Genomic DNA, 18,522 nt, shown 5'->3' on the forward strand with positions numbered 1-18,522 from the left:
CTACTGTATAATAAATATAAAATAATTAGTATAATACATAAAACATTAATATTTAGCGTATTTTCATTAAATAACAAATGACATAAAGTCATGATATGACGTGTGGAGCAATTTGTGACATTGACTTGCATGATATTTAACATTTAAATTTAAGATGGCCTACTAAAATAAAGTCTAAAAATGAAAAAAAATGTGTTGGTTGAATAAAACGGCATGATAATTGCACAGTTTATTGCGTTTAGCTTTAGTAATTTTCGTTTAGAATAAAAGATGTTGTATTATCTTCTTACCAAAAGAGAGAAAAGAGGGGTTAACAAAAGACAAAAACTAAGGGTCAAGTTGAAGTATCCTCTTCTTCCTTCTGAAAAGGTTACCCAGGCCGAAAGCGATGTAATTTATGGTCATGTCTCTTTCCCTAGGATTTTTATTACGGAATTACAATTCCCAATGGTTAATCAAAAAGTCATGATAACACTTACGTATGTGACTATGTGAGTGCTCTAAAATTGGAACATGAACGTTTTACATACGAAGTAATTTGAGTAGATTTGTTTTGACATGGAGGTGAGAAAGCAACTTGACAACTCCGCCCCACGCCCCTAAATGAGTAATGGATGAATAATCGTTATACGTAACAAATATGGAATAATGAAAAGATAACGCTATCTAGATGATCAATACCTCGTGTGACAAAAGTTGATTACAAACTTCCATTCAACATTAGCATCTAGGAACTCATTCACATAACAAGAGACCAACCTTGTGACTCAACCAAATCACAGAAAGAAAAATATGCATTCACTATACATTTGAAGAAGAATCATAGTATTTCATACACGGTATAGACAACATGATTCAACCGAACTATATTACAGAACATTTGCCATCAGATATAAAACATACAAGTATTCAGTAACAATAGCAGCAACGCTAGAAAGGCTGAAATAATATCATTGTAGTTAATACCTTTCAGTGGGACTCCTATGAAGTGTTCTTCTGTTTATACTTCATGGCACAGAATACATACACTAACAGATTCAAGAAGCTGAGACCAGCCAAGAGCCAAAAAAAGTTATAAAGACGACCTTTGTTTAGGTTATCAGGAATCCATCCAGGCTTCCCATCAGCAGTAGTAATGGCGGTCACAATCATAAGAATCAGAGAGCTCAAGTAATTTCCCAATGATGTAGTTAGAAGAGAGAGGGCACTACATAGACTTCGCATTGCATCAGGTGATTGGTCATAGAAGAACTCGAGCTGCCCTATGAAAGTAAATACTTCTGCAGCACCTACTAAGAAAAACTGGGGTATTTGCCAGAAGATGCTAAGTGGGACGAGAACATGTTCATTGACTAAGCCCAGCTCTTCTGCAAGTTGCAAACGCTTGATCTCCACCAAGGCTGCGGATACCATGGCAAGGATAGAGATAAATAGGCCAATACCCATCCTCTGTAGATTTGAGAACCCTCTTTCATTGCCAGTAAGCTTCCCAACTCCAGGAATGAGAAACTTATCATAGACCGGCACCCAAAAGATGACGCTAATGACATCGAAAAGTTGAAAGGGAAGCTGCTGGAATGGTGAATCTTCCAATTCCTCTGTCCATAACCATTCCTTGTTCAATAAACAGTGTTGCCATCTGCGCATAAACAGCAGAAAATACAATTCCTGTTGCCCATATAGGGAACATGCGGATCAAGAGTTTCAATTCTTCCACTTGTGTGACAGTACACAATCTCCATTGATCGTACGAGTCCCCACTTTGTGCATCAGAATCGGATAAAACTGCTGCTTTATCAAGGCACCTGCAGCAATAATACCCACAATGGTATTGAGCTTTCACATATACAGTGTGCCAAATGGAGAGTAAAATGACAAAAGAGTTGGAAACAAGAGATGTGAAAGTTACTTCATGTCCTGAGTATGCTCCAGCTTTCGGCTTCCTCCAATAGCTGAAAGCTTGTCTGGGGTTTCATACAAGAGGGCACTATCTTGTGGAATCTCCAACTCACGCTTGTGGAGTGATGCAACTACAACCTGACACATCCTTGTTAACGGACTTCCCCCGGGTCTTTGAAACCTATATAGAGGAGTTCCAGAGAAGAAACTTGCAATAGCAACTCCCATAAATAGTGCAGGGATTCCAAAGCCTATGTCCCACCCAACATTTTCTTGTATCCATACAATAAGAGTACTTGATACAAGTGAACCAATGTTGATAAAGAAATAAAACCAGTTGAAAAATGATCCCTTCTTTACCCTCTCACTAGGGTCTGTATCATCAAACTGATCAGCACCAAAAGATGAAACACAAGGCTTAATCCCTCCTGTTCCTAATGCAATCAGATAAAGTCCTACAAAAAATATGCCATTTTGTGCTGGACTTGCTGAAGGGCAGATCGAACCCACACAATCAGGGGGCTTAAAGGCAGGGACTGATGCAGATAGGACCAATGTACACATTCCCTATAATTTGTAAAAAAAGACACAAGACCACATCACTTACAATATTAATACAGCAGAATCTACAGAAGAAAAAGGGTAAAATCAAAACTTAGTAAACGAGAAATCAATCCACATAGCATACTCAACTAGGTAAAACCAAATATTGCTGGTATTCAAGATGCCATTGTTTAAAATTGTAAGAGGATGGGAAAAACAAAAGGGATTCTGAAATTACAATAAAGTAAATTGTGGAGAAGACAGCAATTGTCCAATATCTTCCCCAGTATGCATCAGCCAGGAAAGCTCCTAGAAGAGGTGTAAGGTAACACGTGCCTGCCCAAGTGTTAACATTTCTTGCAGCAATGACATTTCCTTCATGCAATTTTCCACTCAGATAATTGACAAGATTTTTTGCGATACCATAGTATGCAAGACGTTCACAGCATTCAGTACCTGCAAGTAGAATTGTGGTATTGAGACTTATCAGCATACATGATACTGTATTGAAACAAGTAAACTAGCATACCAAGTATAAAAGGGCAGGTTCTCCAGTTTCCAGTTTTGCTCTTTAAAACAGGATTCCCTTGAAGATCCACAGACCCATCTCCAGCATATTGTTCGCTGTTTTCTTTCTGAGCATATAGAATATAAATCAGAATCAGGCAAGGATCCCATTCAAATTCTATAGGAGAGAAACTAGTGCGGAGCAATCAAGGACAGTATTGCTTATATGTAGGTTTTGACTAATAGAGGTAATTAGAACATCATAGAAAATATTGGTATACATGAGTAGCATAATGGGTATCATTATCAGACATAAATCTCAATTGCAAGACTAGCAACCTTTCTGGTTGTTAACATGTACAAACATCACAACCTAATACATTGGTTTTACAGTCATATGTATTGTTTTCTTAGATTTCCTTGCCAATACTTAATTTCCACAGGTATAAACCTAAAGAAGATGAGAAACAATAAAAACCATAATCTTCATACAGAAACTTCAAAACTAAATATATGATGCTTTATAAACTTCATGCAATCAGGCTCCTCTTTTTGAGGACACATTAGAGAACCAACCCCAGACTTCAATTAATAAAGTACATATTGAAATGGCGATCCGTGAATAGTTTACTATTGGCAGATTCACACATATTCCCAGAATTTTATTACCAAATATAAAGGAAGCCAGAGTTATACAAGTAGCTTTTAATACACTTCTTATAGGAATATTAGAAGCTTCTATTAAATCCTTAATCAAGATAATGCAAGATTCAAGGTGAATTATAAGCTATAAACAAAATAAAGTATAAGTATATATGTCAAAATACTTTACCAATCCCTACAATTATTGTTTCTGCTAAACATTGCCAAATTCAACCATAGTTTTCTAGTTCTAGAGATATCAAAAATTGACTCAACCCGAGAACAAACCGACCAAACCCGAAGTGACCCAAATCCGAATTCAAACCGTATAGACACACAGACCCAAGATGACCAAATTTTGATATGACTTAGCCCAACAAGACCCAACCTTGCCACCTGATTTTACAGTTCCAATTATATCAGTGTAAAACTATACACATATATTCTGATAAATAATATCTTATGTAATAAATTAACCTATTTTTCACAATATAGCACCCCATAAAATTCTGACAATTTATGGTCAAAGTCGGCAAATTTAATTAAAAGACAAAATTGCAACTGTTTCGGCAAAAAATGGCTTATCGGGCCCCATTGGGCTGCTGATGTGCCTCGGATGTGGGCCTTCGTCGGACCTGCAAAATGAACTCCGAGCCCCGGGTGTGGACTTCGGGGCGGAACCTCCAACGCTCAAGTTAGTACCAAACAATGGATATTTTTTAGAGAGGTTTTTAAGAGAGAGAGGTGTTTAATGGTCATCTTAATGTAAGAGTGACCAACCCCCTTTACCTTTGCCCTAAGTAGGGTATATATAGAGGTTATGAGTGGGCTTTTGGACCCAAGCAATGTAAAACTTATTTGGACCTTTTAGGCTCTTTGGTCTTATGAGGCTATAATGGGGCCTACCCATTATAGTACCCAAACAACTAGCCCCCCAGACCCAATTCTATTTGAAAAATGAGTTGGGTTTTATTTCATTCCCAAATAAGTCATTCAATAGAAATTGGGCCGGAGATTTTTGTCTGTTTGGATTTATGGATTGTAGCCGGTGCTACTTTCTTAGATTCAAAGATCGTAAGAGACGATCACTCCTTATCCAAGGATCATTAGAGTGTTGCTAGAGATATTTTTCGGATTTTGAGGTTGTCAATTTTTTACCTTCATCCGATATTTTTCGGATTTAGAAGTTTGTCAATTTTTGGCCTTCATCCTATCCCTCACTCTTGATCCGAGGATACTAGGAGTTTACAAGTGCGATCACTCTTTATCCGAGGATAATAAGAGTTTAACAAAGGCAGCTTTCTTAGAACCGAAGATCATAAGAGTCGATCACTCTTTATTCGAGGATCATTAGAGTGTTGCTAGAGATATTTTTCGGATTTTTGAAGTGCGTCAATTTTTGACCTTCATCCTATCCCTCACTCTTGATCCGGGGACCGTTAAAAATGTCGAGTGTTGCTAGAGATATTTTTCGGATTTTTTCGAGGTGGTCAATTTTGACACTACCTCATCCTATCCCTCACTCTTGATCCGCGAACCGTTAAAAACGTCGAGTGTAGCTAGAGATATTTTTCGGATTTTAGAAGTATGTCAATCTTTGAACTTCATTCTATCTCTCACTCTTGATCCAAGGACATTAAGAGTTTAACAAAGGCAACTTTCTCAGATCCGAAGATCATGAGAGGCGATCACTCTTGATCCGAGGATCATAAGAGCTTAACAAAGGCGACATTCTTAGATCCGAAGATCATAAGAGGCGATCACTCTTGATCTGAGGATCATAAGAGCTTAACAAAGGCGACATTCTTTGATCCGAAGATCATAAGAGTTTTTCGAGCCTTCGGATACGTGGGTCCGAAGGGTACTCTCGAGCCTTCAGATACGTGGGTCTGAAGGGCTTTTTTATCAAAGGCAACACTCTTTGATCCGAAGATCATAAGAGTTTAAAAATTTCCAACTCTTTTAGGGGTTAACCCCTTGCCCCCAGAAACTGGTTTATTCGAAGTACTTCGGTTAAACCGTGTTTCTAGTTGAGATAGAGAGGTATTTCTTGTCATCGTTAGAATGATATTTTTATCACCATCATCGTGAGGATGAGTAATGGGATGATTATTATTTTTATCATCAATTTCTTAAGGATAATTAATGATTTATTTATTTTTTTTTAGAAAAATATTGATCTGAAATATTGGACCCATTTTCTTTTGCTGAAGAAATTTAGATAAGTGGGTCTAGATGAAAGTGAGCCCAACCCACCTACCATAATTTGATGGCCAGGGAAGATATTTGGGGCTTTATTTTCCCACTTTATTCAAAAATGTATACAAAGTATGAGCTTTCACTTTCACTCCAGTATAAGCAATAACAAAATTATACGAAGTATATATGAATTATGGTAAATGAAATTACCAAAGATATTTGCTTCAAATTGTTTGCTTCATCCGGATTATTACGAAACTTTTGAAAAGATTTCGATTTTGAGGCTAGGAGCAGTACCCTCGGCCTCGGGGATTCAGCTTGGTGGCTCTTCAGCGACCCCTTCGGCTCATATCACCTTTGGCTCGGCATGAACCGGTTTCGACTCGGCTGAACCTAGATGGGCCTCGGCTAGGAGTCAAGCTTCGGCTCGAATTTACCTTCGGTCCGACACCCCACCTTTAGCTCGACCCCACCTTCGGTGTGGCCGCCTCGGTGTGATTTTAGGACTTTCGGCTTATCCGAAACTTCAGCAAGGCCCGCGACCTCGGCGGGGGATAAGGTTCGGCTTCAGCTCAGATGAACCTCCGACTGGCTGAGGGAATTTCTTCAGCTTCGGATCGGACCTACTTCGGCAGCCGGGTGAACCTTCGGCTGGGAGTCAAGCTTCGGCGAGGGTGAACCTCGGCTAGGCTCGGCTAGGCTCGGCTTCGGCCATGGCTAACCTCGGCTAGGAGATAAGCTTCGGTTCGGCAATGGTTATCAGCCTTGGCTCGGCCTCGGCATTTGGGAGAGCTGAACCACCTTTGGTTTCTGCTGAAACACCTTCGGCTCACACCGAACGCCTTCGGCTTAGGCTGAAAACATCTTCGGTCTCGACTGAAGAACCTTCGGCTTGCCCAGAACACCTTCGGCCAGGGCTGAAGCACTTTTGGATAGCCTCGGCTCGATGAGCTTTGGATTCCTTTTGCTTATCCGAGCTATTTGCTTCGGCAACCTTTGGCAAGGACAACTTCGATAAGGAGCCAAAACCTTAGCGGTAAAAGCCTCGGCAGACATGAACATTTGGCTCAGATGAACATCGTCATTTTGCTTCGGCTTATGTCAAGAATTATTGGCTTATAGCTCAAAACTCAATTTAATCAAGGGTGAATTTTACCCTTGATCTGTGAGTTCAATGAGCTTTGCCGTCTGACTTATCTGTTTTGCCATGGCTCTTTTCATCTGTTTCGGCTTCCGAATTTTTGCAGCTTTTTTTTTTTATATAAAGAAGATGACACACTTTCTTTTAAATGCTACTAGGAAGTAGGAATCAGGAAATAAGAAATGATGAGAAGATGTGGGACCAACTTTTCTATTCTTTACAAAGAAAAAGTGAGTAGTAAAAAGTAGGGGGTTGAACTTTTTACTTTTGACGGTGGTTTCATCAGTTTGTAAAAGGCAAACTAATGAAAAGAAAAGCAAGAGTCATGCTTTGAGTAATTGGCAGTAGCTTTTTTGTGAAGATGTTAGAAGTGAATCTTCTTTAAGCTACCCGTATTATCTGGTTCGCTTTTCACGGTAGAGAACGATGACCATAAAATTATGGGTTTTCATGGGTTGTAGTACTCGTCTCCCCACAGACGGCGCCAAATTATTTCGGCAAAAAATGACTTATCGGGCCCCATTGGGCTGTTGATGTGCCTCGGATGTGGGCCTTCGTCGGACCTGCAAAATGAACTCCGAGCCCCGGGTGTGGACCCCAGGACGGAACCTCCGACGCTCAAGTTAGTACCAAACAATGGATATTTTTGAGAGAGGTTTTTAGGAGAGAGAGGTGTTTCATGGTCATCTTAATGTAAGAGTGACCAACCCCCTTTACCTTTGCCCTAAGTAAGGTATATATAGAGGTTATGAGTGGGCTTTTGGACCCAAGCAATGTAAAACTTATCTGGACCTTTTAGGCTCTTTGGTCTTATGAGGCTATAATGGGGCCTACCCATTATAGTACCCAAACAGCAACAAATTAATTAATTTTCAAAAGGGTGAATTACTATAATACCAGCAAATGTTTAATTCACAGATAACACCATCTTCAAGTTACAGAGCAAAGATAATACATAATTCGAAGAAAATCAGCAATTTAGAAGTTCAACAAATTTGGGTAAATGGATTATATTGCTACAGAACAAATAATGATCAAAACCAATCTAGAAACTAAGAAGAGAGAGAGAGACCTGCAGATGAGAATCTTCTAGAAGCAATCGATGATCATCTGTACTATTCATCGCCTTTCTTCTCTTCTTCTTCTGCAACTACAACTCCTCCTACTTTTTTTTTTTTTTTTTTTTATTTGTATTTTTTATGAACCTGGAACGCTTATTTTAATTTTTTGAGAGGAACTTCAAGCCGTTTTATTATTAAGGTAAATCAATTTTCGTCAAAGTTATAATGATTTGTTTGCTTGTGTTTAATTTTTAATAGTAATGATTAAACATTGTATCCATTTTTTTTCCATTAATGTTGGACTCATAGTCACATTACTTATTATCAACTAATGTTGATTGTTGATTTATAGTGTTGATATATGTGGGAAGATTTCCATTGAGATTGTGATGTTAATAAAATTCATAAATAAGAATTTAAAAGGGAGTAATAAATTTGGAAGTTACTTATACAAAAGCTTTTCATGGTAATTAAAACAAAGTTATCAATATTAAAATTTTATATTACATTCGCAAGTAAATGTACAAAAAATTAGGTGTGGGTGTAATGTGTACCATATGCAGTACAATCTTGTGCTGTGTATAATGGAGTAACGGGCATCGTGCTCCTTTTACAGCTTCCTACTAAGATCATAGCTTGGTAATCACAACCGCTTAATCTCTAGTACTCCGTAGTAGATTAGTATTGTTCAACAATTCGACATATCAAGCAGTAATAAGCAGTTGTGATTACCACCAAGCTATGATCTTAGTAGGAAGCTGCTTGAAACAGGAGGTAAACATGAACGGGTGGTAAATTCCAATCATAGAAACTGTGGTTCATTAATTAAATTAATCCAATACAATAGCAAAGAGCAAATTATATTCATGTGAAAGAAACATACGAGTACTTCGATTTGCCTGAAGTTGTTATAAGGAAAAAAAAAGGGGTTCCTATCTAACTATAATACAGCCCTTCGATTTCAGCTGAAGCGTCAGAAGTTCAATGTTGTATACTAACACCAGCAGTAGCAGCAGGCTAGCAAGGTTCCCTAGGAAGCCATCTTCTGTTTGTACTTCAGAGAGCAGAAAATATACACCACCATGTTTAAGAAACTCAGTCCAGCCAACAGCCAGAAGAAATTATCGAGGTGACCCTGGTTCAGATTATCGGGTATCCATCCCGGGTTTCCTCCAGCAGTTGTAATGGCTGTCACAATCGTTAGAATCAACGAACTCAAGTAATTACCGAGTGATGTTGTGAGGAGAGAAAGTGCACTACACAAACTTCGCATGGCATCAGGTGACTGATCATAGAAGAACTCCAATTGCCCTACAAAGGTAAACACCTCTGCAGCCCCTACCAAGAAGTACTGCGGTACTTGCCAAAAGATATTCATTGGGACTGGAACATCTTCATTAACCAAACCCAGTTCCCTGGCAATCTGCAAACGTCTGATCTCCACTACAGCAGCAGCTACCATGGAAAGAATGGAGATGAAGAGGCCAATACCCATTCTCTGTAGTTCTGAAAACCCTCTTTCTTGGCCAGTGAACCTCCTAGCTATAGGAACGAGAAAACTATCATACACTGGGACCCAGAATATAACACTGATGACATCAAATGTGGATAATGTTGCTGCCGGAATGGTGAAGGATCCAATTCTTCGGTCCATCACCGTTCCCTGCTCAACAAACATGGTTGACATCTGGGCATAAACAGCAGCAAAAACTATTCCAGTTGCCCATATAGGGAACATACGGATCAAGATCTTTAATTCTTCCACCTGTGTCACGGTGCACAATCTCCAGGGGTTAGAAAAATCCCCACTTTTCATGTCAGCATCCGACACCACAGCAGCTTTATCCAGGCACCTGCAGAAAAAAACAGAACAAACAATAAAATCAATACAAGAATTCTTCTCTCCTCTCAGATTAGTTGGATCATAATGAAAAATCACGATCCATTACATACAAGAATCTAAAAGTAACAAAAGACAACAAAAATTACTTTAGTTCTTCAGTATGCTCCAGCTTTCGACTTCCTTCGATAGCTGAATGTTTGTCCTGAGTTTCAAACAGGAGACTACTATCTTGGGGGGCCTCTACTTCGCACTTGCGGAAGGATGCAACAACAACCTGACACATTCTTGTCAATGGGCTTCCCCCAGGTTTTTGAAACCTATAGAGGGGAGTTCCAGAAAAGAAACTTGCAATAGCAATTCCCATAAATATTGCTGGAACGCCAAAGCCTAGGCCCCATCCAGCATTCTCTTGCATCCAAACAATAAGTGTACTCGATACTAATGCACCAATGTTGATAGAGAAATAAAACCAATTAAAAAAGGATCCTTTCTTCACCCTCTCGTTGGCGTCAGTATCATCAAACTGATCAGCACCAAAAGATGATACACATGGCTTAATCCCTCCAGTCCCCAATGCAATTAGATAAAGGCCCAAAAAGAATACTCCATACTGTGCTGGAGAAGCTGGAGGGCAATATGAATCTATGCATTCAGGAGGCATTAATGCATAAACTGATGCAGATAATGTCAAGGTACACATCCCCTACAAAAGAGAACAAAAATTTATTGTAATAAGAGTGGGGGAGACCTGGTGTTGGGGGGGGGGGGGAGTTTAAATATAGTCTCACAAATGTCATCTGAGTTTAGTTTAAGAAACTGAAAGTAGAAAGAAAGAGCAGAAGAAAAGGAATGCAGAATTACAATGAAGTATATTGTGGAGAACACAGCAATCGTCCAATATCTTCCCAAATATGCATCAGCTAAGACCGCTCCAATAAGTGGCGTTAGGTAACAAGTTCCTGACCAGGTTGTAACATTCCTTGCAGCAGAGACATTTCCCTGATGCAGTTTTTTTTGTCAGATAACTGACAAGATTTGTGGCAATACCATAGTAAGCAAGACGCTCACAGCATTCTGTACCTGTAAAGAGAAAACGAATTGTTAGAAAGTTAACACTGCTGAATAATCACACAGAATGTAAGCCACCCCTCCCTCCTGCTTCCCAAAGAAATGAAAGCCAGCATCCTCATATACCAAGAATAAAGGGGCAGGCTCTCCAATTTCCAGTTTTGCTTTTCAGGACAGGATTCCCTTTGAGATCAACTGAGCCATCTCCAGTATATTGTTCACCATTCTCCTGTAGACGGCACAAAGAAAAAGTCAGAAGTAGCAAAAGGATTTCTATAGCACAGCAACCAAAATTCAGAAACAAAGAGCTAGAGTTATGTACGTTCAAAACATTTATTACACTCCGAACGTCAATGACGATGCATCAGCAGCATCAAGAAGTGCAATTTGCAAAGACACATTGAGTATAAACAAAGTCTAATTCAAGGAACAATTAGGCCAAGGTCTTAAAAAAATAATGCATCCACTATAAAGTTTCCTACATCAAGTCATGCTTCCTCATCACCAAACCACATATAGTACCAGTAGCAATATCCTCAAAAACTGGTTCAATCTAAACTTCTAAAGTAAATTGTCATAAGACTCATTACAATTTATTCAAATAATTAGCAACTAATTAATGCTGCAAATTTCCAGAATCAAGCTATTCAACACAATACTTGTTGCAACTTGTAAAACATGAACTACTGTCAGATTTTCACTAAGCCAGTATCCAATACAATTTAAAAGAGAAACCCTACAGTTTATTGTACTTCGTATATCTTATCCTCATTTTCCACTTGATCAACATATATAGTCTGATAGTCATTTCATTATCACCTTTTTAATAAGAAATTAAAATTCAAATTCCAATCAAAACCCTAAAATTACACTCTTTATCAATCAAAATCCATAATTTCAAGATCTCAATAGCTAACGTAAACCACACTACTATAAGCACAGAACACGCAATTGTCAATATCTCAACTAATAATCCTAAATTAGAAAGTAACAAAAAAAAAAAAAAGCCGGATTATGAATCCCTTTTAATCAAATTGAAAAGGGTAATCTAACAATCAATCAAATTAGCAATTAACCAATTCAAAATAAGAACTCAACTGAAAAGATTGGGACTTTTAGCTCCAGCAATCTCAAATATGAAGATAAATAAATGAAATTGAGAGAAAAATAAGGAATTAAAACCTGTAAAATGCCATGTTCATGTTCTGAAAGCAATCTCTCATCTTCTTGACTACCCATGTTCTGAATTTTGATCTTGACTTCTCTTTCCTGCAGTTTTTCTCACCCTTCTTCTTTCTCTCTCCACTCTTTATACTAGTTTTGGACCTTTATTATTTATTTATATTGTTTTTTTTTTTCCCTTTTGGATAACTCAAATTTCTAAAGATTCATTTCGGTTGAAGGGAATCTTAACATGAAAACTTGCATCATCGAAAAGGATTTATTGGGTAATGCCGTAATAGGTATTTATGGTAAAAATAGAAAGTTGGTATAAAAGTATCTTATTAAGATTTTTATTCGCAGGTTTATCTGTGTTAATGCACGAGATAATTCAATTTGAATAAAATTTGATTGGTTTAAAATAACAATAATGGCGATAAAACGGAATGCTATGTGATAAACTGTTTTTTTAATATCTAAAATTATAAAATGAATATGTTATGAAATACTAACAATAATGACGATAAAGGAGGGAGTATATGTAATATTTTCAATGTTGTAAAGCATCACGGAGTAGGTAAAGACGTAAAGTGACAAACCTCTACAATTAAAATCGCAGATGGACTTTGAAAAACTTCTACAATAATTGAAAGATTTGTGATCCAATCTAAAATCAACCCAACTTGATAGACGAACTTGAGTGAATTCGACATGATCAACTTACATGAACCGTAATAAGACCATTGAAGGGGGGGGGGGGGGGGGGGGGGGGGGGAAGGTGTGTAAGATGAATAAAAGAAAGGAAATTTTGATTTTTGCTACCTATCAAATACATCAAATTGAATTTTGCTACTTATCAAAACTTTTATTTTATTTTGCTACCTAACATATCCCAATAATTACACGACACGTGTCGTTATGGACCCACTTAACGGATTCCGTTCAGTGGTAGCAAAATTTAAAAAAAGGCATATGTTAGGTAGCAAAATAAAATAAAAGTTTTGATAGGTAGCAAAATTCAATTTGATGTGTTTGATAGGTAGCAAAAATCAAAATTTCCTAAAAGAAAGTATACAAATAATATTTAGGCATACTCAAATAACTATTACCACTTGTTTGCAAGGTTTAATGACTTTATATTCAAATGTCACATAGGGCGTGTTCGGCGTTAGCTTTTGAGTAGCTTTTAGTGGTTTGACTTGGTCAAACCACTACTCAACAAAAAATATGAGTGTTCGGCAAAGTAGTGGTTAGGGTAGCTTTTAGTGGTGGAGGTAGCTTTTGTGAAAAGTTAGAAATATTAGCTTTTGAAATTAGAGGTAGCTTTTCAAGTAGCTGTTGAAAATTTAATCTATAGTTTTAAAAATAAAATATTGATTTTTATATGTAACAGCTAGTCAACCACTACTTTACCGAACACTCATATCTAAATTATTTATCTTCACAGCTAACAGCTTGTTGACAGCTAACAGTTACCTACACAGCTAACAACTACCTCCACAGCTACAACTACCTTCACAACTATATTTTACCGAACACGCCCATAATGTGTCTGCTATACCAATGTCCACTTGATATCATATGACTGACCCTCACACTTTTAGCACCCTCTTAAACAGAACACCGTTTTAGTGCTTTAGTAGCAAGAAGTATCACTATTTTGAGTTACCAAAATTAGTGTCCATGAAAACATGATAGGGTTGAAATTTTATGATGAGTTTGAGCATAAAACCCTGCATCATAAAAACATTAATCACATGAACATTATTCACATGAAAAAGAAGCATACATTAATAGTTTAATTAGCTCTGAAGTATTATAAGAATAGACAGGTTGTATACTTGTATCTAACTACAACACAGCGCTTTGCTTAAAGCAAAAGCATAAATTCATTGTTGTACACTAACACCACCAGTAGCAGCAGCTTCCTTAGGAGGCCTTCTTCTGTTTGTACTTCAGAGAACAGAAAACATACACCAACAGGTTCAAGGAACTAAGTCCAGCCAAGAGCCAGAAGTAATTATCGAGGTGACCCTTGTTTAGATTATCTGGTATCCATCCCGGGTTTCCTCCAGCAGTTGTAAAGACATTCAAAATTGGCAGAATAGCTGAGCTCAAGTAATTCCCAAATGAAATCGCCAGGAGCGAAAGTGCACTACACAAACTTCGCATGGCATCGGGTGACTGATCATAGAAAAACTCATATTGCCCAATACAGGTGAACACCTCTGCAGCCCCCACCAATAAGTATTGTGGTACTTGCCAAAGTATGCTGATTGGGACTGCAACATTTTCATCGACCAGACCTAGTTCCTTAGCAATATGCAAACGTCTGTTCTCCAATGAAGCAGCAGCTACCATGCCAAGGATAGAAATGAAGAGGCCAATGCCCATTCTCTGAAGTTCTGAAAACCCTCGTTCTCGGCCAGTAAACTTCCTAGCCATAGGAACCAGCAATCTGTCGTATACTGGGACCCAGAATAAAATGCTGATGATATCAAAAGTAGCCAACGAGGCAGCCGGGAGGATGAAAGGTCCAATCCTTCGGTCCATCACCATTCCCTGCTCAACAAACAATGTTGCCTGGGCAAAGACAGCAGCAAAAACAATTCCAGTTGCCCATATAGGGAACATGCGGATCAAAATCTTCAATTCTTCCACCTGTGTTACGGTGCACAATCTCCATGGGTTGGAGAAATCTTCACTTTTCATGTCAGCATCCAACAACACAGCTGCTTTATCCAGGCATCTGCAGAACATACTCATCAGCCACAATAAAAACATAACAAGTATTGTTCTCTCAACATTAATTCATCAGATCACTATCATATACTGGGAAGCGTGATATAACATTTAAGCAATGCAAAAGATATAGACAAGAAAAATACTTCATTTCATCAGTATGCTCCAGTTTTCGGCTTCCCTTGATAGCTGAAAGTTTGTCTTGAGTCTCATACAGGAGACTACTATCTTGGGGGACCTCTGATTTGCACTTACGTAATGATGCAATAATAACCTGACACATTCTTGTTAACGGGCTTCCCCCAGGTCTTTGAAACCTATAGAGTGGGGTTCCAGAAAAGAAGCTGGCAATAGCAATTACCATGAACATTGCTGAAAGGCCAAAGCCTAGGCCCCATCCAACATTTTCTTGCATCCAAACAATAAATGTACTCGATACTAAGGGACCAATGTTGACAGAAAAAAAAAAACCAGTTGAAAAAGGATCCCTTCTTCACCCTCTCATTTGGGTCAGTGTCATCAAACTGATCAGCACCAAATGACGATACACATGGCTTAATCCCTCCAGTTCCCAATGCAATTAGATAGAGTCCCAAAAGGAATACTCCGGACTGAGCTGGAGTAGCTGAAGTGCAAAATGAATCTATACATTCAGGAGGCTGTAATGCAGGAACTGATGCAGATAGAGTCAAGGTACACATTCCCTACAGAATATAACAAAATATGTCATGACAAGAATAGAACACATATCAGGAAGAGCAATGTGGAATTTTCATTCAAATTGGACAAGCTGCTGCAGTATTTAGTATCATGCTGTAAAACATGTTTTCTAGGAGTATGAGGACATCAGCTTCAAGAGTATTCATCCACATGCTACAAGATTACAATGCACAACATAGTATTATTAATGTATAGCATTAACCAATAAGATATCAACATTTGACTATGATCTATGAATGTAAGAGACCAACTCAGAATACAAGTTACCAGGATTAAAAAGGTCAGAGGATCTATATGCACGTCATTTTCTGACACGCTCACTGATGATTATGGAGCTATGAAATATATAGTAGAGTAAAAACTACTAAACAAGCATATGTCGAACTAAATAATTAGTTAATTTAAGTAGGAAAATGATCACAATCACAGCAGACTGCTATAAGATAAAGGCCAGGCAAACAAATGAAACAGAGTATTTGTAGCACCGGTCCATCAGCCAATGACCGACGATTATACAAACTCAACAAGTAAATTGTCTTCAGTGCTTGATTTGAGCAGGCTAGAAGCTTCAAGAACTCAGTTTGGTAAAAGTACAAGATATGTCAGTGTAACAAGATGCTGCTAGATAATAAGTATCAAAGACAGTTATATCAACTGTAAAGTTGAAAAGGTAACCAGAATTGCAAAAGGTTAACATATCTATGGTGATTTGTAAATATATACAATTAAATTAATAGACATCGAATGGACTTTTTAGATGCAGCTGTAGTCAAAATTAAAAGGTCAAAATAGAAAGAAAGGAACCTAAAAAAAAAAGGAAAATCCACAAATTACAATGAAGTATATCGTTGAGAATACAGCAATAGTCCAATATCTTCCCAAGTATGCATCTGCTATGACAGCTCCAATAACTGAGGTTAGGAAACAAGTTCCTAACCATGTTGTTACATTCCTTGCAGCAGATACATTTCCTTGGTGCAGTTTGTAGGTCAGGAAATTAACAAGATTAATGGCAATGCCGCAGTAAGCAAGACGCTCACAGCATTCTGTGCCTGTATAGATTATAAGAAAGGTTTAAAATGTTAGCTCTACAGATGAATCATACATAACATTTATCATTTTAATGATTTACCAAGAATAAATGGGCAGGCTTTCCAGTTTCCAGTTTTGGTTTTCAGAACAGGGTTCCCTTTTAGATCAACTGAGCCATCTCCAGTATATTGCTCACCATTTTCCTTCAGATGACACAGTACAGCTCAGAAGTGGCAAGATAGCATAGAAATCAATAAGAAAAACAAAGAGCAAATAATAAAACTCAAAAACCAGGAATATTATGCATATCCTCATCAATAAAGATACCCAACATCAATAATGATATATTGGGTATATGCAAACTGCAGTTCAAACTCCGCCAGTGGGTTTCCCGCTGCCGGTCAGGCCTGGATAAAGGAGGTAGGTTACAATAGGCCAATGACAACCAGCGTAAAACTTTGTCACATTGCTTGACATGAGCCACAATAAAATGATTGAGAGTAGTACTAGGATGCGTGACCTCCCGGGAAGTCCTCGTATTGGCTCATGTAGCCGACCCCACTTATGGGATAAGGCGTTCAAGCAAGAAGTTCAAATTACAGTACCACTAAGCTCTAATAAAACCATGCATAGAGGAACACATACAATGATGAATCAAGGTTTCAACCATTAATCATCCTAATTTCTACATTTCAAGTGTCAGATTAATCGAAATAAAAATGGTAATTAAACTAACAAGAAAAAATAAGCCACCAATAAAAAAATCAACTTAAATGAAAACAATCTCAAAAAAAGATTAAAAATAATAATAATTAAGCATAGAAAAAAACAAAGCAAAACAAAAATAAAGCAAGTAAAAACCTGTAAAAGGCCATGTTCCAAGAGCAATCTCTCATCTTCTTCAGTATCCATTCTTTGATCTTCCCTTCTCTTTCTCTCTCCTCCCTTTATACTATACTACTACTGTATATAATAACTACAATTATAATCTGAAATTTCAAAAGGAATATTGTACAATGAAGTACTAATATGATAATTTTCTCCAGAAATATTATTATAATAATCGACCCCACCAATGCCGCCGCCTTAACCCACCACTATCAGCCACCGGACCCACCAATTCCGACGGCTCAAACCACCGCCAAGTCCGTCGTACGAACCACCTTCATCTGGGTTATTGGTCCGATTAAAAAATTAAGTAATGGCTATTCTGTAGTAGTGTAGTACCACACTAGTGCTGTCTAAGACAACTGATGGTGATGGTAGGTCATGTAAGAAAGAGAGAGGAGAGGAGAAAGAATATGAATTTGATGACGATAAAATTGTAATTTTTGTAATAGTTTTAATGTTAGCCTTATATTTTTAATTTTCAATCTTGTCTATTCATCTAATTAAATTAAATTTTTAATAACAGAAAAAATTTATAAAAATAATTCCAACTTTGTGATTATTTCAAATAATTGATTATATATATATATATATATATATATATATATATATTTTGTTTTTTCATTTTGATATGCTATAATTTTGTTAAATAAGGATGATTGTTCTTTGTACTTTTTTTCCTAGGTATGCTATAATTTTTATATAAAGTGCGACTTTTTTCCATTGTAATTTCAAAGTTTTTACTTTTTTAACCATGTAATTTTAAAGTTTTTAGTTGACTAGGGCCTCAATCTATCATTTTGCCCATAGGCCCCAAAACGCTAAGAACGGGTCTGATCGTTGGTCAAGAAAGTAAAGCAATTTTACTATTTGCAACTTCTTAAACATGAATATGTTGCAAATGAAAAAAGAATGGAAGAAGCATGTTGTCAATATCATGCTTGCACAGTAAAATCCTTTGTTAAAACGATTAATGATTCATTAATTAGACTAGAACCAACTTCAGCAACAATTATCCTCTTTAATTGGAGATTAATTATTAATCATGACACTCCAACATATCATAGCATCACATA

General features: G+C 37.4%; 3 pseudogenes; all 3 read right to left on the reverse strand.

Annotated features, from left to right (window-relative positions):
* Nucleotides 1–779: 779 nt before the first annotated feature.
* Nucleotides 780–8,696, reverse strand: LOC110681889 (annotated as a pseudogene).
* Nucleotides 8,697–8,834: 138 nt separating this feature from the next.
* On the reverse strand, nt 8,835–12,376 carry LOC110681888 (annotated as a pseudogene).
* A 1,426-nt stretch (nt 12,377–13,802) lies between these two features.
* On the reverse strand, nt 13,803–17,878 carry LOC110681891 (annotated as a pseudogene).
* Between the last annotated feature and the right edge of the window lie 644 nt (nt 17,879–18,522).

This window comes from Chenopodium quinoa, unplaced genomic scaffold, assembly GCF_001683475.1.
Source record: "Chenopodium quinoa cultivar QQ74 unplaced genomic scaffold, ASM168347v1, whole genome shotgun sequence".
NCBI classification, from domain to species: domain Eukaryota; kingdom Viridiplantae; phylum Streptophyta; class Magnoliopsida; order Caryophyllales; family Amaranthaceae; genus Chenopodium; species Chenopodium quinoa.